Here is an 18,090-nt window from a genome sequence, read left to right as displayed (position 1 = left end):
TTTCCAGACCTTTCTCGTATGGACGCTTTTATTGATAGAACACTCATGAGACTCTAGTCCATTTTGAAGTAATCTCCTCCGGCTGCAATGCATTTGTTGTACCATTCCAAAAACTTCTGGAAGTCATCTTGTGTGAGTGTGTCAGCCTCTTTCATTTCATCAATTATCTCATAACGACAGCCTTTAAGGTTTTCCTATATCATAGGGAGTGATCAAAACTCACAGGGAGCAAGATATGGACTAAAGAGGGTGGGAGACTGTCTTGATGCCCATCTTATGGACTGCTGCATTCACACAAATCTTCTGCATCTTCAGTTCCTCATGAATACCAGTTCCCACACTGACATTAAACTGTGCACTTACTGTCTCTGTAGACACACGGCTGTCCTTATCCATGAAATTCTTTATTTGGCCAATCAACTCCGGTGTTCTGACTTCTTTATTCCTTCCATACCTCTCATCATCCCTCAAAACCTTCTTTGAATGTCTTATACTACTCAAAAACTGATGCTCGACTCATGCAAGATGATCCATGAGCAGTCTGAAGCATTCCACACGTTTCGGTGGCATTTTCTCCAAGTTACAGACAAGATTTTATTGCATATCGTTCTTCTAAAGTGTCCCCACGTCCAGATTGCATTTTTATAATCCACCAGCTGTGACAATCAGGCTTTAGTAGAGTGTATTCCACATCCTGCTGTAGCTGTTTATTTGAACTTGATATCATAAAAAATAGGTCAGTCATCTCATAAGATGTATAGCAATAACATACTGACTTTTCAAGAGTCTATGACAATTTGAAATGCCTGTATAAAAATGTTTGGAAACTTATTTAAGGCACCTTGTATACAGTCACTATCATTCGAAATACACTTTTGCCACCGATGAACGATAACTCTGCATAAGCATCCGGAGTGTGTGTGTGTGTGTGTGTGTGTGTTTTATATGAACGTTATTCCAAAAGTGAAGCCTCCTATTTATTCGTTACTCCAAAATTTGAAGAGCTACAAGGACAGAAGTGGAACCATTAAAATAAGCGACCTTTTATGCTCGAGAGTTTATTTTTCTTCAGAGTCACCAACAACTTTAATGCACTTTTACCAGAAATCCAATGACGCATCTTTGTTTCTGACGCTAATCCATGACAAGGGGTGTTTTCTTAAGGTCTCATGTCGTCAATATTTTTTTTTTTTACATAGACATCACCACTTATCAAGGCCCAGAGACCACACCAGGATAAGGAGTGTACAGTAGTCAATTGAACAATATAGTAATTGTTAGTAATAGAAAGTAGGTAAATTTGTTAACGAAGTGGAACAGCTCATCAAATACTTGTTTACGTTGGACTTGAAGACAACCAGATTGTAGTCAGTAGGAAAGCAGGGGAACAGAAGACAGTTCGACAGGCGTGCAGTTCTAAGAAGCTTTTTTCATGGAATCTACGTTTAGTTTTAGGCACAGATAAAGTGTGGGGATAATTATTGATAATGGTTTCAGCTAGACGAGTGTTTCTTGTGAAAGTTTGGTGAGGGGGGACCATAGATTGAAGCTCAGGCAGACAGATGACATTATGAATGCATACGTTCAGTCATCATAACAATGCAGTTTGCAACTTTCTTTGATGAAGTTGGGAAGAATAACAAATCAGAGAGATTACTTTTGGAACCCCCCCCCCGTGTATAACAAAATCACAATAGCATTTATTAGGTATTACACGTTTATGCCTGAAACTGCTTTCCAAACTGAGTGCTTTGTCATTCTGCTGGTTTATTCGAAAGAGAAAGATTCCAACCCCATCATGTGACATTATTGTTGGGACAATAGTCGTTACTCACTTTCAAATTGAAGAATTCCACTCTCGCTAAAGTATAACCTTATGTGGAAACTTATCATACAACATTTAGACACCAGCTTCTACATATTACGATACCAAAACAGAAAATGCTATTTCACACGTAGGTGTTACAGACTGAAGAAAATGCTACTCAAACCTAAGTGTTATTGTCCAAAGAAAATATTATTTCAAACCTAAGTATGACAGACCAAAGAAAAGGCTATTTCAAACCTGTGTAACAGACCAAAATAAATGCTATTTCAAACCTATGTGTGACAAACCAAAGAAAATATTATTTTAAACCTAAGTGTAATATATATATATATATATATATATATATATATATATATATATATATATATATATATTGTGTACAGAAAGTTGTTAGTTGAGACAGATCATTGGTACCGTCGGTTTCAAGCCCGATAATAAGGCCCGTTTAAGGTATCCTTATCAAGCTCTCTTCAGCCAATATTCGTCTTCAATATATATATATATATATATATAAAATTATATATATTATAAAATTTTAGTCATTCAATGAATTTAAAAAAAATTTTGACTGAAATGTTTGAGTTTCTATGAAAGATTTTTTATTTTTCTAAGACAAAGAATACATTAGAAATTTTATCTCCTTATCCTATAGGGTTTCGATGTCTACCATCTCTTCAGAGGAGAAAATATTAGCAAATAGCTATAATGGTATACACCCTAAAATTTGATTTATTTGCTCTATCTTGTATATCGAGCAATTTTTATTTAGATGGATAATATTTTTAGAATATTACTGCCAGTAATATTTTTGTAAATCTTATAATCACAGGTCTCCATACCAGCTGATTGTTGGATAATTTTATTCTGAAGTATATATATATATATATATATATATATATATATATATATATATATATATATTTCGAGAGAGAGAAAGAGAGAGAGAGAGAGAGAGAGAGAGAGAGGAAAGTAAAAGAATTTAAAACTGTAAAGTAAAATTTACAATTAAATTTATTATTCGACAGAATACTCCAAAAGCAATTTTCTTAAGACCTTATTCCATGGAGTTTCAAAGAATGCCACTCTTGCTATTTTTCTTTTACTTTCCCCTATAATAAGCTCTACTTTCTATTGTGTCTCTATTGAGCTTTTTTTTTTAGGGTGATTAACTCTTTAATACATAAATATTAATATATATATTTAATTGAAGTTTACCTCTGATTGTATCGGAATTCATTTTATATTAAAAAAAAAAAGACCGACGAGAAAAAGGAAAATGGATAGCAACTAAAAAATAAAAGTAGGGAAATAGAGGAAAAAAAAAAAAATCAAAACGAGTCAATTGACATGTTTCGCCCTCACTCATCAAAATTGGAATCGAGGGATTTATTTTTTAGTAATTTGTTTTCCTTTATGATAAAATCTAAAAAGGAGACAGGAGCAACAGCAATCGTATGGGGATATATATATACGAGGGTCGCGCAATAAGTAATGCTCCAGACCCACTTCTCATAGCAGTAGAGCAACGAAACTTGGCACAGTTATTAGTCTTTCTCTATATAGGAACCACCCAGAGTTATGGCTTTCTCCCATCGTTTGATGCAGCTCTGGAGACCGTTTTTGTAGTACACCCTAGGTTGGTCCTTCAACCATGATGTGACTTCAGAAATCAAGGCGGCATCATCTGGGAAACGCTTCCCTTTCAAAAACAACTTCATGGCTGGGAAGAGGTGAAAGTCACAGGGTGCAAGGTCAGGAGAGTAGGAAGGATGGGGTAGGATTTCATAAACACACGCCCGTGCTTCTGATCTGGCGACATCCGAGTTGTGGACTGGAGCGTTGTCCTGCAGGAGGAGGATACCTTTGCTGGTCTTTCCCCGCCTCTTGATTTTGATAGCTTCCCTTAATTACCTCAAAAGTGAAGCATAATAGGTTCCTGTAATTATGGTACCCTTTGCCAGGAAATCTGTCATCACTACTCCGTCCTGGTCCCAGAAGACTGTGCGCATGACCTTGCCAACAGAGGGCTGCACCCTTGCCTTCTTTGGAGGTGGTGAGTCCAAGTGCTTCCACTGCTTCCACTGGGCTTTGGTCCCTGGATCATAGTGATGGACCCAGGTTTTGAAAAACTTTGACTCATCTTCTTGGCACATCTCCAAATTCATCCTCGAGCACTCGATGCGTTCTCGCTTCTGAAATGGTGTGAGCAACCTGGGAATCCATCTGAAAGACACCTTATGCATATGCAAATGGTCATGAATGATAGTTTCCACAGACCCTGTACTCATCTTGACATCTTGGGCTATTTGGCAAATAGTAATGCGCCGATCTTCCAAAATGGCAGCCTCAACTTGACGGACAGATGTCTCATCAATGGCAGAATATAGATAGATAGATAGATAGAGAGAGAGAGAGAGAGAGAGAGAGAGAGAGAGAGAGAGATTGGCAGAACTGCCGTCTCTCAATGCGATGGTTGTGGGTTCTATCCTCGGTTTGGGAAAGGTGCTAGTCTAGCCTCACTGATGCGTTGTGATACAACGAACGAAACAGTTCTGTGTGTGCATTATGTAATGCATGTATGTATATAGCATATACAATAAACCTACCATGACAAATATGCTATATATATATATATAACCATTACATAATATATATATATATATATATATATATATATATATATATATATATATATATATATATAACCATTACATAATGCAAACTACACTCCTGGTTTATCACAGACACCACTTGTAGCTCCACCAAACGGCTTTAATAATCTATTTTTCTCCTAATGATACTATCGCTAGACGTTCTGATTCTATCATGTTACCTAGCACCTTCTCCACTCTTCTGATGAGAAGCATTAGGCTTCGAAATGCCATGGTATGAAGAGGTCCCACTTACCCAGCATCCCTAAATAAATTTTCACCCTGTTGAATAAATGAATAAATCTATATATATTAATACATATTTTTTATATCTTCATTTTTCTTTTCTTGTTTACTTCTAAATAAGCTCCCCCAAAATTTGTTGACTTTCGTATTATCCCAGTAATTCTTTCCTTAAATAACTGATTTTATTATATATACATGTGTGTGAAAAGTATTGATCCAACGTCACAACGGTCCTGGATATGACCTAAAACTATATCCGATGGTGAGGCCTCACCTTGCGGGCCTTGGGGAGTGGGGAGCCACCCTTTAATTGCCATTGCTCTCAGGTCCACTCTGACTCGGAGTGGTATTACCTGTTAGGGTCCCAACTATGGGTTAAATAGAATCCGACTTAAAAAAAAATATGCTCCATTAAAAATCGTTCCTCTAAATAACTAGATTCGGCATTAAATAACCTGAAAAAGGTTGATATGCCGTAAAACAAAAACAACCAACCAACCAACGTCACAAAAAATGACAAGATGCAAGGTTGCCTCGAAAAGAGTTCAATTTTCAAAAAACTATTCTTCATTTCTGTCTTCGCGTTGTTTACTCGACTCTCCGCGAAGGCATAGTTACACTCAAGCTCGGTTTTTAGCATGTAAAATTTCATCATTTTACAAAGGGACACTCTAAACTGAGACAAAAACAAAGTTGCCTCAGTTAAGAAGGATTTCTTCTTCAATGAATGAGAGCAGATAAGTGAAGTATCCGAATAGATGCTACACTTTGATCATGGCCAAATAAAGCTCCAGTAATGCCTCCTATGTTTTTATTCTGCCCGATGTGTCAGAGGGGATTGCAAATTATATTGCCATGATTACCGAGCTCATGCATTCATAACCTGAAAGTTTCATCTCCCTGTTGCAGATATTGACAGTGGGAGACCGCACTAACCCATCAGGTTTAACCAGCCTCCTCGGAAGGAGGAAGTTCCATAGAAGAATAAAATTCACAAACGGTCTCCAGTCATATGCATACCCCCGTTAGTTTTTGTAACTCTTGCAAAGAGGTGTCTAAGTCCTCCTACATAGAGTACCTGGAATTCCCAATTTGTACACCCATTTTAGTAATGACCAGGCTCAATATTGCTTAACTTCGGTGATCTGACAGGAACTAGTGTGTCAATGTGATTATGCCGTATATTATATATATTAAGTGATATATGCCGTATGTTGCAGATATTGACAGTGTGAGTGTCTAATAAAGCAACTACTGCCATGGACGTGCGTCAGAAGCAGATATGCATTATTGAATTCCTGGCAAAAATGCATTTAGAATGGTGGTGACTATGTAGTATAATAAATTTTGGAGCACAAAAGGTCGTTTGTACTAATGTTATTACTCCTCTCTGGCTTTATTATCATACCAGTTTGGAAAGAAAGTATGACAGGAAAGTTTCTCCAAAACTCTCAGAGTGAGGAATGATTCCGCAGCTTTTACGAGTGTCTTTTGGAACGAACTCATAGATTCAGCGCTCCTCACATTTGATCACGTCAAAATGTGCAGAATGTCAGTAAGAATTGATTTCTCAGACGGAAATCGAAAATCTATTCTCTCTTTCTCTATCTCTCTCTCTCTACCTCTCTCCCTCCCTCTCTCTCTCTCCCTCTCTCTCTCTCTCTGACTTTCTCCTTCTCTGCGTTCTCCCTGATTCCAAAGTTGTTTTCATTCTTGTTTCATCAAATTCACACAATTATTCAGGCGTTTCAAGATGGAAGACACCAGTTCTTTGGTAGCTAAGCTATTCAGCAGCAAATGGATTCATGGAAATATAGAACATTGTGGAAAAATCATCAATCCTATGAAAAAGCACATAAAAAATAACTCACAAATAATTTAAGTCAAATAAAATTAAGGATAATTTTAAACCATTATTAGACTACCCATGACCCGTTGGGTCAGTAATTTCCATGTGTAAGTGTATTTATGCTAGCAATAAAACACCGGACAAACCTTCAAACCAGCCAAGCCCTGCAAGCGGCATTCACCCTAAGCATGTTAAACTAGTTTCTCTCGTCGAAGAAATTGTCTAGGGAATACCTTCAAACATATAGAAAAGCACAAATAAATAATTCTTACATGACTTAATTCAAAAGAATTTTAAAAAATTTCTAATATTAAAAGCAAAACGTGACCCGTTAGATCATCTGTTGTGCTCGGATTAGACTGTGTGAAAGGTATGAGAAAAGAATTCCAAAAGTAAGTGGTTAATAAAAAAAACTATTAGATTAGAATAGAAAAATTTATTAGATTAGAATAGAAAATACTATTAGATTAGAATAGAAAAAACTTTTAGATTAGAATAGAAAAAACTTTTAGATTAGAATAGAAAAAACTATTAGATTAGAATAGAAAAAACTGTTAGATTAGAATAGAAAAATTTATTAGATTAGAATAGAAAAAACTTTTAGATTAGAATAGAAAAAACTATTAGATTAGAATAGAAAAAACTATTAGATTAGAATAGAAAAAACTATTAGCTTAGAATAGAAAAAACTTTTAGATTAGAATAGAAAATACTATTAGATTAGAATAGAAAAAACTATTAGATTAGAATAGAAAAAACTATTAGATTAGAATAGAAAAAACTTTTAGATTAGAATAGAAAAAAATGTTTAGATTAGAATAGAAAAAACTTTTAGATAAGAATAGAAAAACTATTAGATTATAATAGAAAAAACTATTAGATTAGAATAGAAAAAACTATTAGATTAGAATAGAAAAAACTATTAGATTAGAATAGAAAAAAACTTTTAGATTAGAATAGAAAAAAACTTTTAGATTAGAATAGAAAAAACTTTTAGATTAGAATAGAGAAAAACTATAACATAATAGAATAGAAAAAACTATAAGATTAGAATAGAAAAAACTATTAGATTGGAATAAAAAACTATTAGACTAGAATAGAAACAACTATTGGCTTAGAATAGAAAAACTATTAGATTAGAATAGAAAAAACTTTTAGATTAGAAAAGAAAAACTATTAGACTAGAATAGAAAACACTATAAGATTAGAATAGAAAAAATTTTTTGATTAGAATACAAAAAAACTTTTAGATTAGATTAGAAAAGAACTATTAGATTAGAATAGAAAAAAACTATTAGATTGGAATAAAAAAAACTATTAGACTAGAATAGAAAAAACTATACGATTAGAATAGAAAAAAGCAATTAGATTAGAATAGAAAAAACTATTATATTAGAATAGAAAAAACTATTAGATAAGAATAGAAAAAACTATTAGATTATAATAAAAAAAAACTATAAGATTAGAATAGAAAAAAACTATTAGATTGGAATAGAAAAGAACTATTAGATTAGATTAGAAAAGAACTATTAGATTAGAATAGAAAAAAAACTATTAGATTAGAATAAAAAAAACTATTAGACTAGAATAAAAAAAAACTATTAGACTAGAATAGAAAAAACTATTAGATTAGAATAGAAAAGAACTATTAGATTAGATTAGAAAAGAACTATTAGATTAGAATAGAAAAAAGCTATTAGATTAGAATAGAAAAATGCCATTAGATTAGAATAGAAAAAATATTAGATTATAAAAGAAAAACTATTAGATTAGAATAGAAAAAAATATTAGATTAGAATAGAAAAAATATTAGATAAAAATAGAAAATACTATTAGATTATAAAAGAAAAACTATTAGATTAGAATAGAAAAAACTATTAGATTATAAAAGAAAAACTATTAGATTAGAATAGAAAAAACTATTAGATTAGAATAGAAAAAACTATTTGATTAGAATAGAAAAAACTATTTGATTAGAATAGAAAAAAACTTCCAGCACCCAATGACCTTTACAATAAAAGAGTATGATTTGATGGTAAGCAATAAACCCCGTCTCAAAGAGAGAAGGCAAAACCTGAGAGAAAAGTACAGTTGGGAACGATAAAATCATTGCCTTAGAAAAGACATGATTTCATTTCCACTTGATGAAAACCAGTTTTGCAGACCACCTACTTGCTGGCCAGCTGCATACAAATCCCAAGAGCTATAGAAGCCTCTATCATGTCTGAATGTGACACAATGTTCAACGAACGAGACAAGAGATGCGCCGCTGTACAACTCATGCTCTCTACTGATCCAAGTTATGACAACAGGACCATTGCCAGCATCCTCAAAATGCATCGCTGGATTTTCATGAACAACAGGGGCGTGCCCAGGGTCATAAAAACAAAGTTTTCGGCCACGATTATGGTTTTTGGTGTGGTTTCAAATGACATCCCCATCATGCCACCTCATATCTTCGAAGTCAGCTTGAAAGTCAACATCAATGTGTATCTGGAAGTGCTGAAGAGCGTAGTGATTCTCTGCTGTAATCGGTTGGCCGCTGGCAGACCCTGGGTCTGGTAGCAGGGTTCTGCGTGGGCCCACAAATCTAAAGAGACTTATGCTTGACTTCAGAAGGAATTCTATGACTTTGTACTCTTCTCTCACTTGTCCCCCTCCTCATCCGACCCGAACCTGCTGGACTACTTTGTTTGGTCATAAGTCGAGAACATCACCAACATGACCCTCCACAACACTAAAGCTAGCCTAAACTCGCCCGGTCTCTGCGGGGGTTGGGCACCAGAGTTCAATCAAAGACCATATATGGGGGCAACCCCACAAAAAAGACCATTGCTCTTGTAGCAATCAGTTATTGGTCAATGTAGGGGAAACCCTTCATACCAATTATCACTATCCAGCTCCCCTACTCCCCGGGGAGCTGGTCCCCATTTCCACTTCACTCTCCACATTAAAAAAAGGGGCTTGTGCCTAATTTGCTTAGTGGAGAAGCAAATAAATCCAACCAAAGCTAGCCTGATCGCCACCATTCGTCGAGTATTATCGAATGAAGTTTAAGTGACAACAATACACGAACAAAAATCTTAGACAGAAGAAAAGAATTAAAAAAACAAAACAAAACAAACAAACACACAAACAAAAACAAATAGCAAAAGCAACAAAAACTAAATTTGCAGACGTTTAGGAAATTCCCCCTCCCCTCCTATAAATTCCGCGATTTACACTTTTTTTCTTCTTTTTTTCACGTTAATCTCACCGATTACAAACTTAACTTTCAGATGAAGAAATAATTTAAAAAAAAAATATGACTTTGATCGTCGAAGATCAGTTTTCAATTATAACGTTCTACGTAACTGAGCACGTAATTTGTGACCATCACTAAAAAGAACATATTACAAAATGTAATATAATTAAAAACTAAAACAAAACATAAGCATTGTCGAGCGCATCAAAGGAATTATGCCTTTCACGACAATGCTGTTCTCTAATCCTTTTTACATTCAATACTATGTGACTAACAAAATTGTCACCAGGTATTCGTGTGTATATTCAGCTGTAAAAGCCTCAAATCTTCCATGCAACTTGTACATGCGCCGATCTCGCCAAGATGGCACATTTGAACAATCGATGCAGGCAAAACGTAAGTCGTTTCCTTTGGTAACAGTGTACATTTCTTAATTATTTTCTACAAGGTCACATCCCATAATATCGACACGCTTTCCTTAGTAAATATTTTATTCGCTTAAAGTGCATATCGAAATAATACATGGTTTATATAATCTTTATTTAAGATTTTTAGACAGGTTTAAGTTAATCGAAGTAGGTTGGTGGTAAGGATCTTTAAACCGTAACATTATCTATTGTCAGGTATTGCAGATGCTTTAACAATGGCGCAGATTCCCAGATGAAGCGATAGCAAAATATATTTTTTCAAAAAGCAGCATGTCAACACTCATGTTTCACTTCCTTTTTGTTGCAAAAAAAAAAAAAAAAAAGAAATCAAAAACATTTCGATGCTCAATTAGAGATTACCTTGGAAGTCACGTGTTTGTGCTTTTCTTTTTATAATCTTATTATCAGGAGAGCTCTCCGACACGGAAAAATCATACATTTCAAAGATTCCTTTCATTTGAAACTTTGCTATTTAGAGGTAAAGTAATATGTTTAACAAGAAGACATACGTAGAAATGTTAAAAAGGAAAACCGGCTGGTATATATATATATATATATATATATATATATATATATATATGAACAATTGATTAATAAAACATGTTAAAAGACATCTTGAAAAAGAGTTAAAAACATATATAATTTTAAAAAAGGAAGCACAAGATAAGTGGATTGTCCTTAATCCGCGGAGTTTCGAAGAAATACTCTCCTTCTAATCAGAGGGCAGGAATTAGCAAAATGCAGGATCGGATTTTGCATATAAAAGTATTTAATGAAACTACAAGTAAGTCACAGATCTTACTTGGTTAAAAAAAGGGTGAGGTAAGGGGAATAGGAGGTAATATATATATATATATATATATATATATATATATATATATATATATATATATGTTTTATTTTTTATTACCGTTTTATCTGTTGGGCTACATGTTTCGGATGTTGGACCATGTTTACGATCCAACAGCCTCGTCAGACCTTACAGATACAGATACGAGGCTGTTGGATCGTAAACATGGTCCAACATCCGAAACATATGTAACCAAACAGATAAAACGGTAATAAAAAAAATAAAACGCATATCTGCTCTGCAATATTATTGAGCACTTTCTTCAGGTTTTTACTAATTACCAGTTTTTTTTTTTTTACACAGCGATCACCACTTATCAAGGCCCGGAAGCCACTCAGGGATAAGGGTTATTGCAAGTACATTACGTTAGTGTGGAGATTTGATGAAGTGTTTACTTAAGGGGGCGGTTCATTAGGAATTTGTTAACGTTGGACTTGAAGACATCCAAGTTGTAGTCCGGTGGGAAGCAGGCAGACGGAACAGAGTTCCACAGGTGTGCAGTTCTAAGAAAGAAGCTTTGTTCATGGAATCCGCGTTTTTATTGAGGCACAGATATAGAGTGGGGGAAATTTTTCACAGTGGATTCAGCTAGACGGGTGTTTTTCGTGAAAGATTGGCGAGGGGGAACCAGAGATTGAATTCAGACGAACACCTGCGATGGAAATAACGATAAAACAAGGATAGGCTCGCAACGTCTGTTCTGTGGGAGAGTGGTTTCAGGGTAGAGAAAAGGGTATCCCCCACTAAGCCACGAAGTCTATTTTGTACTCTGTCAAGGCAGGATAGGCTGTTTTTAGCAGCTCCTGCCCAGATATGGCAACAGTATTCCATCCTTGGACGTACTTGGCTTATATATATATATATATATATATATATATATATATATATATATATATATATATATAATGTGTGCGTGTGATGCATGTACATACCAACATGTGTGTATATATGTGTATATGTATATAAAACATATGTGTATATGTATATAAAACATATGTGTGTATATATATATATATATATATATGTATATACACACATCTATGTGTGTGCATGTATATAAACATATGTGTGTATATATATGCATATACACACATGTATGTGTTTATCTATATGTATATACACACAAATATATATGTGTATATATGTGTATATATCTATGTGTGTTTATATAAATATGCATGTACGCATATATATGTGTGTATATATATATGTATATATATATATGCATATATAGGTATATCTATAAATCTATAAAAGTGAACGTGTCTGTCTGTCTGTCTGTGTGTCTGTGTGTCTGTCTGTCTGTGTACATTTCCCTACGCAATAACTCTGTCAATTTTTAGTCTATAGACTCGAAATTTGAAATACCGGGTACTGAGATTTGGGAAAATCGATGTGACGGGTGTCAGCCAGAAATTTGGCTGTTAAGGGGTCAAATTTCAACGATTTGACCTTTAAGAACTCTACCAAACTCCTCCGACAATTTTGGGTCTAGACACTTGAAATTTTAGATATAGGTTCCTTGAACATGGATCTAACTTAATAAAGTGATTTGAGCCTGAAACAATAAATTTTAAGGGGTCATAATAGGGGTCAAAGTTTTAAAACATTAACCATTTTTTTTGTTTTTTTGCTTTTTTTGCACAGCATACACCTCCAAACACCCGAGCAACGCCGGGTACCCCTGCTAGTATGTATATATATACATATTTATGTATGACTACGTCATTTAATCACAAATTAATATATGAAAGCATAATTTTATGCATAAACTTTAAGTATTTACTTCAACAGTGCTCAATACCTAGGTAGTAAGTTATAAAAATATATATGGTAATTAATTGCCACGTTTATATATATATATATATATATATATATATATATATATATATATATATATATATATATATATATAAATGCTTAGAGGTACAAAATTTGTATATAGTTTTAAATAAAATACTAGGCGGAAGTTTCTCAAGAGCTCTTTCGGCTATCATCTCATCAGGAGTAAATCGATAGCAATCTAAATAATATTGTAACGAAAAAAAAAAGTTCTATTGGGGAACTTATTTAATGTGCCAACGTACGGTGACATTAATTAAATTTATTTACGTTTAAAAACGATTAAAAATATTGGCACATTAAATAAGTTCCCCAATCGAACTATATACAAATTCTGTACCTCTAAACATTTATATAAATATTTTCGGAAGAGGTACACACACCAACATATATATATATATATATATATATATATATATATATATATATATATATATATATATATATATATATATATATATATAAACGTGGCAATTAATTGCCATATATATTTTTATAACTTATGAACTCTAGCAGGAAGCTAACACGATGCCCGGGGTGAAATGATGAACCACCAATCTGTCACTCTCGCATATTTTTATTGTCATCGACATCGAGGAAATCGCCCATTTTTCAAACACATTGCTCTAGTTGGGGACCTATCTCAATGCACTGTGTGGAAGCTTTACCGGCACCCTGCAGTGATTTAGCTACAATACATTGTAGTCTACATTGCACTGCAGAGAACCTACTGTTGATTTTATAATTTTTTTTTTATATATAATGGCTTGAATTAAATCTTAAAATGCAAATGTTAAGTATCATGCTTCAATTGTGCTCGAAACAAAAACACTTTGAACGCGCCCCTATCATATCAAAGAATCTACTGCTTATTTTACAGGCCTTGGATTGCTGCTTGTGCGGTGATAATGGTATTAATTTAAGTTTAAAATGAAAAAGCCACATATCATGGCACAGTTGTGCTTTAAACAGATACAATCATTTCGAACATACCAAAAACATATTGTCGATTTTATATGTCTGGCATTTGGGCTTATGTGGTAATAAAACTTCTCAAATGCACTTGTGATGTTTGGCTGTGTAAGGTATTAACTTTGGTCAAAATTGCCTGTTCCTTATTTTATCGGATTATTTTAATTATCGGTTATCGATACTTATCATAGACATTCTGATTCAAAACCTATCTAAGAACACTGTCAGACACATAAAGTACCTTCTTTGGAAATTTCATATAAATCTGCCTAGCAATTTTCAAGTCAATATTGAACTAACTGTATATATATATATATATATATATATATATATATATATATATATATATATATATATATATAGTCCTGGTCAAAATCATAAGACCACTTAAGAAAGTAAGCGTTTACGCATATTATCGAATTTGTAATCAAACAAATGGTAAAATATGATGGAAAAAAAATGAAATCTGCTTCATTCGAAACCTTAACCCTGATCTAATAATTATTTAAAAAAAAACATTTTCACCTGGTCAAAATGATAAGATCATCGATAATTTATCTAACAAAAGGCAATTATAAATTACTAAAAAGTGTCTCAGTATTTAGTATAGCCTCCATTATTACGAATTACTTCAAAAATTCTGTTCGGTATGCTTGCGACTAAGTTTTTTATCAGTTGCGAAGGAATTTTATCCCATGTACTGAACACTGAATCAGAAAGTTCCTTTATCGAATCATACTGGGTTCCATCCTTGAACACTTCTTTTGCCATTCATCCCCAAAGATTTTCAATGGGATTGAAGTCCGGAGAATATGCTGGATGATCTAACAATTCTATATTATTTGAAGAAAAGTATTCTCGTGCTTGTCGAGAAGTGTGTATCGCAGCGTTGTCTTGCTGGAAAATCCAATTTCTTCCACACAAACGTGGACCTTCAGTCCTGATAGAAGCATTTCCAAGCATTGAAATGTACTTCAATGATGTTTGCCGGCCTTTCACTGCTTGCAACTTTAGGGTCCCAGCTGACGAGAAAGCACCCCAGATCATTAAAGATCCTCCTCCACTATGCCGAGTTCGGAAAGTCTCTTTGGGCAAATTTTTATCATACCAATAATGTTGAAATCCATCCGGACCATCTAGATTAAACTTTTTCTCATCGGAGAAAATTACATTTTCCCACTTCTCCTCATCCAAAGTCTGGTATTTGGCGGCATATTTAAGTCGGTTAGTTTTGTATTGTTCAAGAAGACGTGGTTTCTGCAGTCGCTTTAAATGATTGAAACCCTTCATTTTCAGATGCCTTCTGATGGTTTTAGGACTACATTCTGCTGCTGTTTAGCTTTTCAATCGACTTGAGCTCATACTGGAGTTTTTTTTTTAAACTTCTTCTGATACGGCGATCCAGTGATGAGGTTAATTTATTTTGGTCGATCCTGACTCTTTTTGTGCCCATATTGATCTGGATTTCTTAAAAAAATTTGTGATGACCGTTTTGCTACGATTCACTTCGTCTGCAATGGATCTATGGGAGAGTTCACCCCTATTAAGCTCAAAGATCATTCCTCTCTCCCTTTTGCTATATATAATTTAGTAAGATGTTTTTAATCCACTAACAAGTTGCTTTTAGTAACATAGAAAGCTTTTCGTATTCATTTTTTCAAAACTAGCCAATTTTAGTAAAGTGGTCTTATCATTTTGACCAGGTGAAAATGTTTATTTTTTTTTTAAATAATTATTAGATCAGGGTTAAGGTTTCAAATGAAGCAGATTTCATTTTTTTCCATCATATTTTCCCTTTTGGCAATGGTTTCAACCATTTGTTTGATTAAAAATTTGATATTATGCGTAAACGCTTACTTTCTTAAGTAGTCTTATGATTTTGACTAGGACTGTATATATATATATATATATATATATATATATATATATATATATATATATACACACACATATTTTGCTACTTTCAGCTTTTCGCTCTTGAAAAAGGCAATGAAATAGTAGGGCGGAACGTCGCTTTTCCAGTATATTTCTGTTACATTTTGTTACTTTAAACTTTTCTTTCTTGAAAACTCCTATGCAGGATTTGTCGAAACGTTAGATTTTATGCATTCTGCTTTTCTGTTTTAACTTGTATGCACAATATTAATTTATTTATTGCGGACTATTATTCTCATCTTTCTTAGATGTTTCATGAAGTTTTGGCCAACTATTCCACCTGACGAAGGCCAGAGGAATAGTTGGCCGAAACGTCGTGAAACAACATCTAAGAAGGATGAGAATAATAGTCCGCAATAAATAAATTAATATAAATAATACTCATCTCAATAATGAATTTCGATTAAAATAATATATTTATATGCACAATATTTTCATTTTATCTGGTGATAAATATTTATATTGTATTATTAAGTTTCTTTTGTTTCTATTTTTTTAATAGTTTTCTGTCCTGTCCAGATCTTAGATTGGATGACCGATTCAACTTGTGGTAAGATATCTTTTTATTTTTTTATTTTTTACTGCAATAAAAAATGTGATGGCTTTATAAAAAAAATACAATTTTTAGTTCGTGGAAATTAATTAATTTTGAGCCATCTGTTGTAATTAATAATCTGTTTTGAACTTTATAAAAAAAATCAGAAAGAATACAGGGTGAAACAATAAAACTGTCGCCATAGAAAAAAAACGATATGATTCCGTTTGATGACAAGTAGTTTTCTTTTTATGTTGCAGACCATCTACTAGTTTGCCAGTTGTGTACAAATTCTAAGAGCGATATGAGCCTTCTATCACGTCTGAAAGTGGCACACTATTAAACGACTGATATCGAGGATCGAGTGACAACAGGACCATTACTTGCACCCTCAAAATGGCTCAATGCTTGAGGGCTCAGCTCAACGAAGTTTATGGCCACAGTTATAGTCTTTGGTGTTGTTTCAAATGAGGGCTGCATCATGTCACCATACATTTTGGAAGTCTGCTTGAAACTCCACATCAAATTGTACCTGAATGTACTGAAGAGTGTGGTGATCCCCTGGTGCAATCAGGTAGCCGCTGGCAGACTCTGGGTGTGGCAACAGGACTCGGTACCGCTCACCAAGTCTAAAGAGGCCCGGACTTTGCTTCAGAAGGAGTTCTACGACTTTGTTCCCCTTTCTTATTCGCCCTGAACCTGTTGGACTACCTCGTTTAGTCATACGTCAAGAAAATCACCAACATGACCTCCCACAACAACAAAGCCAGCCTGGTCGCCGTCATCTGCCGAGTATTTTCCAAGCTCCTGCCGGCGCTTGTGTAAAAGGCATATTGAGGCGGTGATTGAGGCTATTAAATAGATGTCAGCTCTACTACATAATCAAGTTTCCTGAATTGATATCTTTAATAAAAATTTTTAAAATAAAGCTGATGTATTGTTTTCTTTAGGGCGACAAATTTATCGTTACACCCTGTACAGATCACATCTCCCTAAAGATTTTATCAGCTAGACTTTTAAAATGTCATTGCATAATGAAGACGGTAGCGGTCCGTCAAAATTTAGATGCCTCCAAGTTTTGATAAAATTTAAACATTAGCTTCCAGACATCAATTAATAAATATTCGCCAAATTTAAGATTCTTTAAAAAAAAAAACATTTATGGGACATAATACGCAAACAACAATCTGCAAATTTTAATATTCAGATTTACATTGAATTCGATTCACCGTTGAGATTATGCTGAAAAAAGTCCAGATAACACCACTAATGGTAGGAGCACTAGGAACAATACCGAAAAACTTGGAAGAAAAATGGGAAAGATGGAAATCAGAGAAGGCTGAGAAGACACAACGTATAACAATAATGAAAATGACTGAAATATTAAAGAAGACCCTTGAATGCAGAAACTACTCACGTGAGCTACAGGCACAAGCCGGACATACAGGAACTACTACCGATATAAAACACAAAGAAACATGACATGCAACAATGAAAACTTAATATGTATAATAGTAAGTTAACCCCACTCGCGCCCCTGCCTTCCCCCACTTTTTTTTTGGTGTGTGTCACCATTAACTGACGTCACACCAAATAATCGAGGAGGGTCCAGGAAGATGGAAATACCGAATAGAGAAAGTACTAGCCAGGCCTCCGCTGAATGGGTGCAAAGAGGACTGGGACCTTAAAGACACTTATTTCCACCCAAAT

At 34.0% G+C, this 18,090-nt stretch overlaps 1 long non-coding RNA gene across 1 annotated transcript in view; it reads left to right on the top strand.

Moving 5' to 3' along the window:
- The window catches only part of LOC145260387 (uncharacterized), an 876,688-nt gene that overhangs the window by 805,398 nt on the left and 53,200 nt on the right, over window positions 1-18,090 (top strand). The window contains exon 4 of the long non-coding RNA XR_013864280.1: window positions 16,348-16,395. This is a non-coding gene — a long non-coding RNA (uncharacterized LOC145260387). The remainder of the gene's footprint in view (window positions 1-16,347; window positions 16,396-18,090) is intronic.

The sequence above is a fragment of the Euprymna scolopes genome, chromosome 36 (genome assembly GCF_053919585.1).
Source record: "Euprymna scolopes isolate OS-2025 chromosome 36, ASM5391958v1, whole genome shotgun sequence".
In the NCBI taxonomy this organism is placed as follows: domain Eukaryota; kingdom Metazoa; phylum Mollusca; class Cephalopoda; order Sepiida; family Sepiolidae; genus Euprymna; species Euprymna scolopes.
Note: the sequence above shows the minus strand (reverse complement) of the source record. Positions and strands in the feature narration are given on the sequence as shown.